Source organism: Lissotriton vulgaris, chromosome 11, assembly GCF_964263255.1.
Source record: "Lissotriton vulgaris chromosome 11, aLisVul1.2, whole genome shotgun sequence".
NCBI lineage: Eukaryota > Metazoa > Chordata > Amphibia > Caudata > Salamandridae > Lissotriton > Lissotriton vulgaris.
The window spans coordinates 452,358,823-452,371,763 of record NC_141699.1 but is presented as its reverse complement, the minus strand read 5'-3'; the positions used below and the strand labels follow the sequence as shown (position 1 = coordinate 452,371,763).

The following is a 12,941-nucleotide window of genomic DNA, read 5'->3' as shown; positions in this document are numbered from 1 at the left end:
CTCAGGCTGAGCCTCTGCCCCCTCTCACTCCCGGGGGAGATGGCTGGGCCTGCCGGTGCCCATGCAACTGCACCGTTCCACACCCCTCCAGCAAGCCCTCCCACCCAGGCGGGTGGGCTCCTTCTCCTGGCAGGCTCCCAAGAGATGGAGGGTTGCTGCGCGAAAGTTGCCGGTCGGGGAGATGGGCATGCTGCTCCCACCCCGTCATCAGGAGCAGCTACCTGGTTGATCCTGCCAGTAGCATATGCTTGTCTCAAAGATTAAGCCATGCACGTGTAAGTACACACGGCTGGTACAGTGAAACTGTGAATGGCTCAATAAATCAGTTATGGTTCCTTTGATCGCTCCATCTGTTACTTGGATAATTGTGCTCACCCGGCCGCTTTGGTGACTAGATAACCTTGGGCTGATCGCATGTCCCCGTGATGGTGACGATACATTCAGATGTCTGCCCTATCAACTTTCGATGGTACCTTCTGTGCCTACCATGGTGACCTCGGGTAATGGGGATTCAGAGTTCGATTCTGGAGAGGGAGCCTGAGAAACGGCAACCACATCCAAGGAAGGCAGCAGGCGCGCAATTTATCCACTACTTACCCACTCCCGACTCAGGGAGGTAATGACAATAAATAACAATACAGGACTCTTTCGAGGTCCTGTAATTGGAATGAGTACACTTCAAATCCTTTAACAAGGATCCATTGGCGGGCAAGTCTGGTGCCAGCAGCGGTTGTATGTCCAGCTCCAGTAACGTATATTAAAGTTGCTGCAGTTAAAAGCTCGTAGTTGGATCTTGGGTTCGAGCTGGCGGTCCGCCGCGAGGCGAGCTACCGCCTGTCGCAGCCCCTGCCTCTTGGCGCCCCCATGATGCTCTTGACCGAGTGTCCTTGGAGTCCAAAGCTTTTACTTTGAAAAAATTAGAGTGTTCAAAGCAGGCCCGTTGCCTGAAAACTTCAGCTAGGAATAATGGAATAGGACTCCGGTTCTATTTAGTTGGTTTTCGGACCTGGGGCCATGATTAAGAGGGACAGCCGAAGGCATTCGTATTGTGCCGCTAGAGGTCAAATTCTTGGACCGGCACAAGATGAACCAAATCGAAAGCATTTGCCAAGAACGTTTTCATTAATCAAGAATGAAAGTCGGAGGTTCGAAGACAATCAGACACTGTCGTAATTATGACCATAAACGATGCCGACTAGCGATCCATGACCAACCGAGCAGCTTCCGGGAAACCAAAGTCTTTGGGTTCTGGGGGGGGTATAAATGCAAAACTGAAACTTAAAGGAATTGATGGAAGGGCACCACCAGGAGTGAAGCCCGCAGCTTAATTTGACTCAACGTGGGAAACCTTACCCGGCCCGAACACGGAAAGGATTGACAGATTGATAGCTCTTTCTCGATTCTGTGGGTGGTGGTGCATGGCCGTTCTTAGTTGGTGAAGCGATTTGTCTGGTTAATTCCGATAATGAACGAAACTCCATGCTAACTAGTTACGCGACCCCCAGCGGTCGGCGTCCAACTTCTTAGAGGGACAAGTGGCGTTCAGCCACAGGAGATCGAGCAATAACAGGTCTGTGATGCCCTTAGATGTCCGGGGCTGCACGCGTGCTACACTGAATGGATCAGCGCATGTCTACCCTTCGCCGACAGGTGCGGGTAACCCACTGAACCCTGTTTGTGATAGGGATTGGGAATTGCATTTATTTTCCATGAACGAGGAATTCCCAGTAAGTGCGGGTCATAAGCTCGCATTGATTAAGTCCCTACCCTTTGTACACACCACCCGCCGCTACTACCGATTGGATGGTTTAGTGAGGTCCTCGGATCGGCCCGTCGGGGCTGGCAACGGCCCTCACGAAGCACCAAGTAGACATTCAAACTTGACTATCTACAGGAAGTAAAAGGTGTCCGTAGAAAAAATCATTAACGGCGGAGCGGCCCGAGTGACCGACGGTGCCAGTCTGAAGTCCTCGGCCGCTCCTTAAAGCACACACCGTAGGCACAGGGCCCGGCCCTGCCCTGGCACACCCCGGCAGATGGAGCGGTCTGCAGCCACATGGAGTGCTTGGATGAGGACCGGGACTTCAAAGGGCCTTTTCCCCCCAGGGAGGGCCTGACCAACGTGTGAGGGACCGGGGATGGGGGGCGGCCCCTGTCACTCTCCAAGACAGAACCCAGGTTCACCCGGCACTACATCCCCTCGGGTGGGGGGAAACCGAATGGCAGTGCATCCCCAGGCTGGTACCACCCCTCCCTCGAAAGGCCCTGGTGCCGGCTGGGCCCTCCCATGCCCGAGCCCTGGCCCGGCTTGACTGGGTTCCGGGCTACCGGGGGGAGGCCCTTCTTGTGTGGCAGGGCAGCCTGAAAGAGAAGGGGCCAAGGGTCTGTGAGGGGAACTTGGCTCCTCTTGGTGGGAAGCGTGTGGGATGTGTAGCCACCTGGCTCTTCCCTTTCAGCACCTCCGACCCAGGCGGGGATGGTGGTGGGCTAATTGCCAGCCCACCGGCATGGCTAGGGCTGCCCGGCGATGGATGGCTGATGTGCAGATGAAGCGACCCTCCCTCGTTGCTAGGTACCCGGTTTGACCCGGTCCCGTGCGGTGTCCCCGGGAGGGACCAGTGGCTGCAGGGCTGCCTGCTCCCATCGCACTGGGAGCCACCTTTCTCGCCCATGGGTGGGGGTGGCTCCCAGGCGGAGTGCCAGGCAATGTTTTTCTCTCCCAATGGTGCAGTCTGACTCCCAGAGACCGCAGGTGGGCAAACATTTTCGAAACGTTGCCTGTGACTCTTGGCGTTGGATCACTCGGCTCACGCGTCAATGAAGAACGCAGCTAGTTGTGAGAATTTGTGTGAATTGCAGGACACATTGATCATTGACACTTCTAATGCACCTTGCGGCCCCGAGTTCCTCCTGGGGCTACGCCTGTCTGAGGGTCGCTCAATCGTCAATCGCCCTAGGGCTTCCCCGGGATGTGGCTAGGGCCATTGCAGGGTTAGCTCCACTTCCCCATCATCCCCACACAAGGTCAGACACCCGATCGCCCGTGGCAGGGTCCCTCATCGAGTCCTGCCACAGAGGTATGCTGCCGGCGCACCTGGCCCCTGAGAAAGGGGCCTGGCAACCGGTCTGCCCCGGGACCCATCCCGGGGCACATTGCTGCGTGCCGTGTGTGGCTGACTGTGGTGTCTCACCGGCTGCCCGTGCACACGCGCCTGAGCTGCCACCTATGCGGCCGGCTTCCCCGGGAGGGCAAAACCCTTCCAGATGTTTTCTGGGGAAAGAGGACGCGCACTGCTGGGATCCCAGGCACCCCTGCTCCGGTAGGGGATCAGGCCTTCCCCGGCAACCCCCTTTGACGCTCCGGCATCATTCTTCCGACTACGAACTCAGATCAGACGTGGTGACCCGCTGAATTTAAGCATATTACTAAGCGGAGGAAAAGAAACTAACCAGGATTCCCCCAGTAACAGCGAGTGAAGAGGGAAGAGCCCAGCGCCGAATCCCCGCCCGGCGGCGGGCGAGGGAAATATGGCATACAGATGACCGATTCCCAGGCGTCGCTCAGGAGGCCCAAGTCCTTCTGATAAAGGCTCACCCCATGGATGGTATTGGGCCAGTAGCGGCCCCCGGCACGCCGGGATCGGGTCTTTTCGGAGTCGGGTTGCTTGGGAATGGAGCTCAAAGTGGGTGGTAAACTCCATCTAAGTCTAAATATGGGTGCGAGACCGATTGCCAACAAGTACCGTAAGGAAAAGTTGAAAAGAACTTTGAAGAAGAGCTCAAGAGGGCGTGAAACCGTTGAGAGGTAAACGGGTGGGGTCCGTGCAGTCTGCCAGGAGGATTCAACACGGCAGGAAGGTTCCTGATCCCCTCCGCGGGACCGTCACCAGGGCCCCATCCAGCCCCCGCAGGGCGTATTTCCTCTGTGACGATGCGCCGCAACCGTTTTTCGGGTCGGCTGGGAAGGCTTCAGGTTAGCAGTTGGCCCTCCGCTCCGGCGGAGGGTGTTACAGCCATTTTAAACTTGCTCGTGTCTCCCTTTACTTCCTGTTCTGGACTGGTATGAGGGTATGACGAAAGAGTGCTCATGTTTCCCATCTTACCTGAGGTATCCTAAGTCGCATGTTCTGGGTTGTCTAATCATTGGTGACTTTGCCATAGGACGAAGAGCTAATGAGACACTGATGCTAGTCTGGTTGGGGATTTTGGGTACTAAGGTGAGTTTTTGGTACTCCCTAATTCACTGAGGTTTTGAGTCTCTGTGCAAAGTTCTGTGACTGAGAAGAATCCCTTCATCAATAAGAGTAATATTAATGCGCTGATGGTTCCACATTTTGACAATAAAAACAGAAAACAAATTGCAGAAAAAAGAAGAGAAAGAAGAGATAAAAGCAAAAAATCTGCAAAAGATGCACTGCAAGCATCAAATGTTTCTGAAAATGACTCTTGCGATGAACCAGACGTTACAATGGAAGTAACAACAGAAAAGCGCAGGGACTTTATCAATCGCAGAAAATCAAGAACTTTGATGAGCTGGAAGACAGAATCACAGAAATCGAGAAGTACACCCAAACCGTAGAGCAACACGATGCTGCTATGGATCTGTTGGATGAGGTAGTGACTTATATCGCAGAAAACACCACTGATATAAGTCCTACACCAGCAAGTGTACCAGTAAATGAACCAGCAAGTGAACTCAATAATGAGCCTGTGAACTCTGCTCAAGATGAGCACCAGAATGCCTCAGTAGGGAACAAGATGACAAAAAAAGACAAGAAAAACGGAAGGCTAAATCGGACGCACAAGAAAAATTATTCCAAGCAAAGGGCAGCAATAAAGAATACCAGTCAATGTTTAAAAAACACAAAAAGAAAATTGTCAGGATTATCACTGGTGGGGCAGAAGATGCCACTTGCCAAATCTGTGCTGATGAAATCTTTCAATACTACAAAAACATAATTGAGAAAGAAAACAAGAAAAATCCTAATTTCATGCCGATTGATCGGATACCAGAGGATTACGAAATTAGAAATCTATGTAAAGAAAAAACACTGCCCGAAATAACTTATGCCTTTGTGAAGTCCAATTTAAAGAAAGCAGTGGGGCCGGATAATATTGGTCTGAATGATTTGTATAAAGTGCACAGCAGGCAACCAAGACTGCTGCCCAGAATTCTATTGTCTTGGTTGTTGATGATAAGAGTACCAGAAGTTATCAAAAAGAACCCAAGAATGTACCGATTAGTGAACTTAAAAGAAATCAGTAAATGCTGGCCAATTACCATCGATACTGCATTCATGAAGTCATTCAGAAAAATACTAACTAAAATGTTTTGTTGAATTGAATACGAGACAAAAAGGCTTCATGAAGGTGAGAGGTTGTCTCATGAATCTGACTCACGGAGCGGAGCAGCGTGTGGGTTAAGTCGGAGGACAACTCGTCCCAAGTTTGTGAGTATAGAGCAAACAACACTAAGCGTTCCCTACAAAAAAGTGAGTAAGAAATGATTTTAAACCCAAATTGTTTTTCCTACTTAGATTGCACAAGTAGCAATCAACCCCCAGATGTTCTAAAGTGCTCATGAAGCAAGCAAGCTATGTCTATTAAGTATGACCAACACTTCCTTGATATTCAATTTTTAAAACAATCATGTGTGTTCTCTATGTTGTATGTCTTGTGAGTTCTTCTTTTGCAGTGCCAATTGTGCAAATGGTTTGTTCCAGGTGACTGCACCTGTCTGAGCTACCCATGACCAGGGTGACCATCTTTCTTTTTTCTTTCTTTTTTCAGGTCATGCAAATGCATGTATCCTGAGCCTAAAACCGCTGCAGGCACATTATAGCCGATGTTTTTATATACTTAAAAATAAATTTTTCACTTTTTGGTACTTAAACGAAACTTTCAAGTTACAAACTAGTGAAACGTGAGTAAGGTGGGGAAGTTGTGCCCCCGTCCTGAAGAAGGAGCACATGCTCCGAAACAAGTCGATGCACACATGAGGTACTGTCCATAAATACGACAGTTAAAAACCTCGCACTTCACTTCTTTTAGCAGTACCAGCCCGGGGTTGTGAGTAAAGTTTTTCCTATACACCCACGAGCCAGGTACTTTTTAACTCTTCACTAAAATCCCACCACTCACATAAATATCCCTATCACTTGCACCATACGCACCACACATAGTCATAACTATCAGTGCTCCCGCATAGTCGAAGGTCGCAGCATGCCGCATACTGCTAGAGGGGTGCGAAGACCCCTATGATGAGGCATGACACCAAGGGGTCTTTTGGTGTGTGAGGGGTATTTTACAAAACACTAAGTGCTCCTACACTCCTGGGGGTAACACTTCCCTTAATCTCTGTAGGTAGGATTCCCCTTGTTTATATATTTAAGTCCGTGGAGCAAGAATCCTACTTCATTACTCTACCTCCCTCCATTGTTATTTTTGCAGAATCTTACAAAGACCATGGGTTGGATTGATAACAAATTCAGACAATATCTAACAACAAACTATCCTCACAGACAACAACTATACATGATTCCCAAATTCCAACAAGGTTTTTTAAAAAAAATATTCCGACCCATAGTCTCAAAATGTGGATCGCTTTTTGACCCTTTGGGCAGGTAGCTTGATTATTTTTTCCAAAAACGTGTACAAAACTAGTGCTCGTACACCAAAGATACAACCGATATTCTACAGAAACTCCAAAACATAAACCATTTGAAGGAGTATCAATGGGTATTGTGTACTATTGACATCACAGCGTTACATACATCTATCCCCATGATGCCTGATTGGAGGCAGTAGAATGGGCACTGTTGAGAACTTAGAACATTAAAGTAGATAAGGTATTTTTACTGGAGTTGTTGCATTTCTGTTTGAACCACAGTTATTTTTTATGGCAAGACAATTTTAACGTACAACTTAAAGGAACATGAATGGGATTTTCGGGGTCACCTGCATATGCGAATATCTTCATGGCCCAGTGCAAAGAACAATATATCATGAAGAACACCAGGTGGCAAAATGGATTGGCCTTATATTGCAGGTACATTGACAGCATTTTCTTGATTTGGACCAGACCAAGAGATAAATTGAAGAGTTTCATACAGATCCTGAACAAACAGAATCCAAGGATACAATTCTCACACACTATAGATGACAAACAAATTAACTACCTGGATGTATTAATCTTGAAGCAACCCACAGGACAAGGTGTTCAAACACAGGTCTACACCAAGCCCACTGATAGAAACAAATCACTATTATTCACAAGTTTCCATCCAAAGAGTCTCATACGAAACTTACCATTTTCACAATTATTGAGAATTAAGAGGATATGTTCGGATCACACCGTGGCAAAACTCAAAATCAAAGAACACACGCAGCAATACGTTGAAAGGGGTTACCCGGATGAGATACTACAGGATTGTATTCAACAGGGTGAACGAGAAAGAGAGGATGGAATTATTGACCAAAACCAGTCCTCTAAAAAAAGATTCAATAGTGTTTGTCTTGAAATATTTGACATGTTCAAGAGCAATCAAACGGATAATTAACAACAGGTGGGAACTTCTTGAGAATGAAACTGATTTCCATAACATATTCAGTGAAAAACCATTACACGCCTACTCAAGAGGCAAGAACGTACGAGAACTGCTTGATAAACCAGAGAAAAGATCCAAACCAGGTATTCATAAGGAAACTACCAGGTGTTTAAACTGCATACACTGTAACAACGTTATCATGGGTAACAACCGGACATACCCTATCTCAGGAAGAAATATTCCTTTGAGACATACATCAGACTGCAACAGCAGCAATGTGATATATTGTATCAAATGCCTGTGTGGAAAGGCATATGTTGGTAAAACAGAACCCAAGGTTAAAATAAGATCAACCAAGCCTAAAAGCACACAACAGTCACAAAACAAGACTTCCAGCTTAGCACTACTTTGGCAGGGAGCCAACCATTCAAACTTGCAACTATGATTTCAGGTTATTGAGACTGTCAAATTGATACATGGAATCCACAACAGTAAAAGACTATCACAACGTGAGATTTACTGGATCAGTCATTTGAAACATTATTACCCAATGGTTTAAACGATAGGATCGATTTGAGCTGTTTCATTTAAAATTCATGCAAAATCCACACTTATTTCTGCAGTTGCGTTCCCGCAACAAACAGTTGGATGCCAAACACTCATTCATTTTCAATGTTATCACACAACTAACCACACAATATACCAGCTATTAGTACAACATCACATGTACACATTGATTAGCATGGTTTACACATTGGTGAAGGGCACTACACCTATTCTTTATCTTGTTCAAGCAGCACATAGTGAGTACTTGAGGAGGTTTCTTTTTTTGCATCATTCTAAGCATTATGAGACATATTGGTTGTCTTCTGCAGTTTCTTTGTATCCCAGGACATATGGGTTTATATCTGACTACGACCACCCAGAACATGCAGTGTTTACCGAGTGACAGATAAAGTGCACGATTTTTATTACATTCTGATGTCTTCTGCTGGCAATTTTGAGGGATTAATACTTATCGGTGAGCAGCGCAGATTGCTATTGACTTGGAATTCCTTATCATTGCGTTCTCTGAATTCTAAAAAATTGAACAGCCATTAAGGTTCTAACATGCTGGTTTTTATGTCGATATATTTTGACATGAGTACTATTATTTTTGCTATGCCTCTATGGTTTCAGTATTTTCACTGACTCTTAGCGTTTTTCACAATCAGCGTTTACCACAAGGCGTTTTCTCTTAACATTGTTCTTTTTCTATGGTTCTTGACATAGTTCCAGCCACTATTATATGCATTGTCCAAGAGGGCAGACCCACTTCTTGTGGACCTATACTCTTTGACAGTAACAGTCCCTCGTTTGTGTTCACATTGTGTGCATTATCACAGGTATTCCTATTAGTAGGATTGAAAGCTGTCAGTCAGTTCACAAACATTTCCTTGGAGCCTCAGGAAGCGTTGATGTAGCAGCTACCAGTAAGCGGATTGAGTATAGAGGGTTTGGTAGACAGACTTATTTGCATTTGGTAGCATCTCAGATATATGAGATAACAGTGATATGGAAAATGTGTTTCATTCTTTTCAGAGTCGTTTGCCGTTGTTTTAAGAACAGGACGCCTATTTCGCTACTATACAGCATCTAGGAGGTGAGTGAGCACGCATGTATTTCACAGAGTTTGGGCTGATTTTCATGATACTATTCAATGGTGACTAGTCTTTTTACAATGGTACGCTTTATGTATTTACAGATCGTCAGAGTTTAATCGCACTTCAGGAGGATTGTAAATCTCTTGATTGGACATTTTGAGTTCAGGTAGGAAGAGATCACACATGGATGGTTTTTCTCATACTATCATAGTAGCACACACTCGGGGTTTCAATAATTTGCTGCTCTATATAGAGACAATTAGGCACGTAATGTATTGTGCATGAACACTTCATATATACAACCCATACCTTCTATATAGGTTATATAACTCATAGTTTTGAGGGACAGGCACATCATGCACAATGAAGTTGCACTAATACCATTACCGGTACATTATAATCCACAATGCATGAAGGGCTGTTGGTTGGAAATAAGACTCTGTGTATTATACTATTGCATTATATAATTGATTGATTTTATGCTTGGGTGTCAAATATGCCCCTGAGGAAGGGACCTTGCAGTCCCAAAATGCATCAGGCATGAGAATGAACATGTAATAATTATTGGTCACAAAAATGTTTAAGATGTTATGTTATGATTTCACATTTATGTACATTAGGTATTTAGTTAACTTTGTGGAATAACCATTTTTTTAACGCAATGAGCACTTAGAACTAGTGGTGTTGTACCTTATGCAATTCGTTGAATATGAATTATGTATAATGAAATAAATGGACAAAATATTGAGATGTGCAAATAGAAGTTTAGATTGTGATTATTGTAGTTTGAATTCAAATTCTAAGTGAACAGTGCATGTCGCATTCAAGTCTGGAACTTGTACTATTTTACCACCTGCTGTTCCACCTTATCTCCCTCTAATGGCTGAGTTGCCTAAACATGCACAAAAAATCACTCAAAACAAATGCTAGTGAGCTGCTCACAATGAACTCTTAAAGAATGTTCAAGATAGATGAATGGGAATGTTTTTCCTATTCTAATAACTGAAAAGTGTATCATCCAGTCATATTCCTTTATTTCCCAGTCACATGATCTTTGCAATGATGATTGGTGTTTTTGCGAAGACTGAAAATTGAACAGACTGATATTTTTTTTGAAAATAAGTACTCAAACATAAGTGTGAAATGTACAAATATGTGTTATACACTTCACCAAAAACGGCGTTCATCACCGTTACCGACGCCATTGTGACTTCTGGCATCGCTGCAATCATGCAAAACACCAAGTAAAAGTCTTTTAATTGAAACATTGTTACAAAAGTTATGTTTAAAGAGTATATCAATAAACATATTGTGTCAAATATTAATAAAAATAAGTGTAAGTATGTGCTGCATAGTTTTAAAATAATACATGCACTTCACAACTAAAAATTATGTCATGGTCAAAAGAGTCACAGAAAACATATAGGGCACCACATTAAATACGTTTTTTCACAAAACCATCACACAAACTCAAATATAAACTCTACATCACTAAACAACTAGTGTCTGCTATTAAGTAGAATCGGTCTATATATATCTTCCTCAAAAACATGCGCCTTTCACAACGTTACCGTGGGAATCGCAACATCACTGCAAATATGAAAAATGTAAAAAAAAAATATGCTAATCAATCCCTTGAAGAAAATACAAGGTTATAAAAATGCATGTTATAGAGCCATTATTGATAGAAAATAAAATGTAAAAACCATAAAATTAAAAATACAAATCATAGGTTACTTGGAGGTTATAGTTAGGATATTGAACTTGAAAAACCTTAGAAATTCACTGCAAGAAACAAAGGTTACAGGGATGTTATAGTTAGGAAATAGAATTTGAATTATAGCTAGAAATTTGCATTAAAAAACCTTAGAAATTCACTGAAAAAATAATGGTTACAGGAACAGTCTAGTTAGGAAATGGTATGAAAAATACTTAGAAATTCACTGAAAAATATGTTACAGAGATGTTAGACTCAGGCTTCACGAGTACAATACTAGTGAAATTCAGTAGTTATAGTTAACTGAGCTAACTATAAATCGTGCCCCCATAATGATCTGCTTATGATCTCAGATATTACATCACTGTTGACATGGTCAGGGACATCACTAATTACATCACTGATGACATCTCAAATGGCATCACTGATGACATCATCCACAGAATCTCTGATTCACCCACTCACTCCGCAATATAACCTCTTATACACTCACTCCAATGTCCACACTACCCTTTCCAAAACCTTTGACACACCCATGCAAGTCAGTACACACCCACTCACTTATTCATAGGCCTAATCACACATCCACTCATACATGCATACAGCCTCATACACAAATTCACTCACTAATACAGCCACTGATATATCCACTCCTATACACATACAGCCGCTCACACACTGTCAGTCACCCATAGAACTACTCACACATCTACTCAATCACCCATAGAGTCCATAGAGTACATCACACAGCCGCATACTCACCTATAGTTATACACATGCCCACTCACTTATTCATACAGATACTATCACATACTCACCCATACTGTCAGTGACACAAGCTCACACTCAGCCATTTTCACAATCACTCACTCACTCATACAGTCACTCATATACTCAAACACTCACCTAAACTGTATTTCACATATGCAATAACTCACCCATATACCACTGACATATCCATTCACTCACCATCACAGCCATACCCAGGCTCATTCACCCATACAGCTCCTCACAGATGCACTCACAAACCCATACAGCTACTGACTCACCAACTCACTGATCCATGCAGACAGTAACACCCCTCACCCACCCACACAGACATTCATACACACATATAGGTACTCAGACAACCAATGAATCGCCCATACAGCCTTTCACATACCCTCTTACCCACCCAAACAGCCACTTAGACACCAACTGACAGATTGAAACAGACATTCAGACAACCTAGTCACTCACCCATACATTCTCTGCGACATCTAATCGCTCACTTATACAGATAGTCATGCACCAATGAAAAATCCAAACAGGCACTCGTGCACCCACTGATTTACCAATACACCTTGGTGTATATATTTAACAATCATAAACTTTTATAAAACACTCACAGTCACTGAAAGATAATATCATGGGGGATGCAATGAGGGATATCACTGAACATGTCATGAGCAATGTAATATGTGAGGTCTTAAGCACTAAGCAGTCCTTGCAGGGGCGTGAGTTATAGTTAGCTCAGCTAACTTTAACTGCAACAAGGGGAGCAGGAAAGGGGGTTGTCATTCTCCACTATCTGGAGAGGCCTTTTTAGCATTTCAAAGATGGCTCCACCTTTGCAGGTTCCCATCCTTGCAGGCTACACAGGCCCGGAGGAGTTGTGAATCACCTCTGCCCATAGCAGGCTTTGGGCCTCATTATGAGGGCGGAAGGCCCGCCACCGACAGCCTGTCGGTGGCGGGCCCTCAGCCATTGTGCTGCTGTTTTCCGCTGCCAAATTATGATGGCAGGGAAATCGTTGGTTAAGCGCAGCAGTCGTAAAGACTGCCTGCCCTGTTCCAACAGGCGTTCCTTTATCAACCAATTATCGGAACCAAAACATTGCCTAACATCGTAAGGATTATGATATCCTTTTCCACCATTCGTTTTGCGGCAGACAATCCGCAGCAAAACAAATGACAGAAATGGATTTGAGGGCCTGTAGTGGGCCCCCCTTTATCTCTGGACCTGGGGCAAGGGCACTGGGGGGCTTACATATCC

General features: G+C 44.5%; 1 non-coding gene and 1 pseudogene across 1 annotated transcript; both read left to right on the top strand.

Annotated features, from left to right (window-relative positions):
- Positions 1 to 218: 218 nt before the first annotated feature.
- LOC147679972 (18S ribosomal RNA) lies at positions 219 to 1,926 on the top strand (annotated as a pseudogene).
- Positions 1,927 to 2,782: 856 nt separating this feature from the next.
- On the top strand, positions 2,783 to 2,936 carry LOC147679971 (5.8S ribosomal RNA). Its single transcript, XR_015302044.1, has one exon. It is a non-coding gene; the product is annotated as a 5.8S ribosomal RNA (ribosomal RNA).
- Positions 2,937 to 12,941: the final 10,005 nt, after the last annotated feature.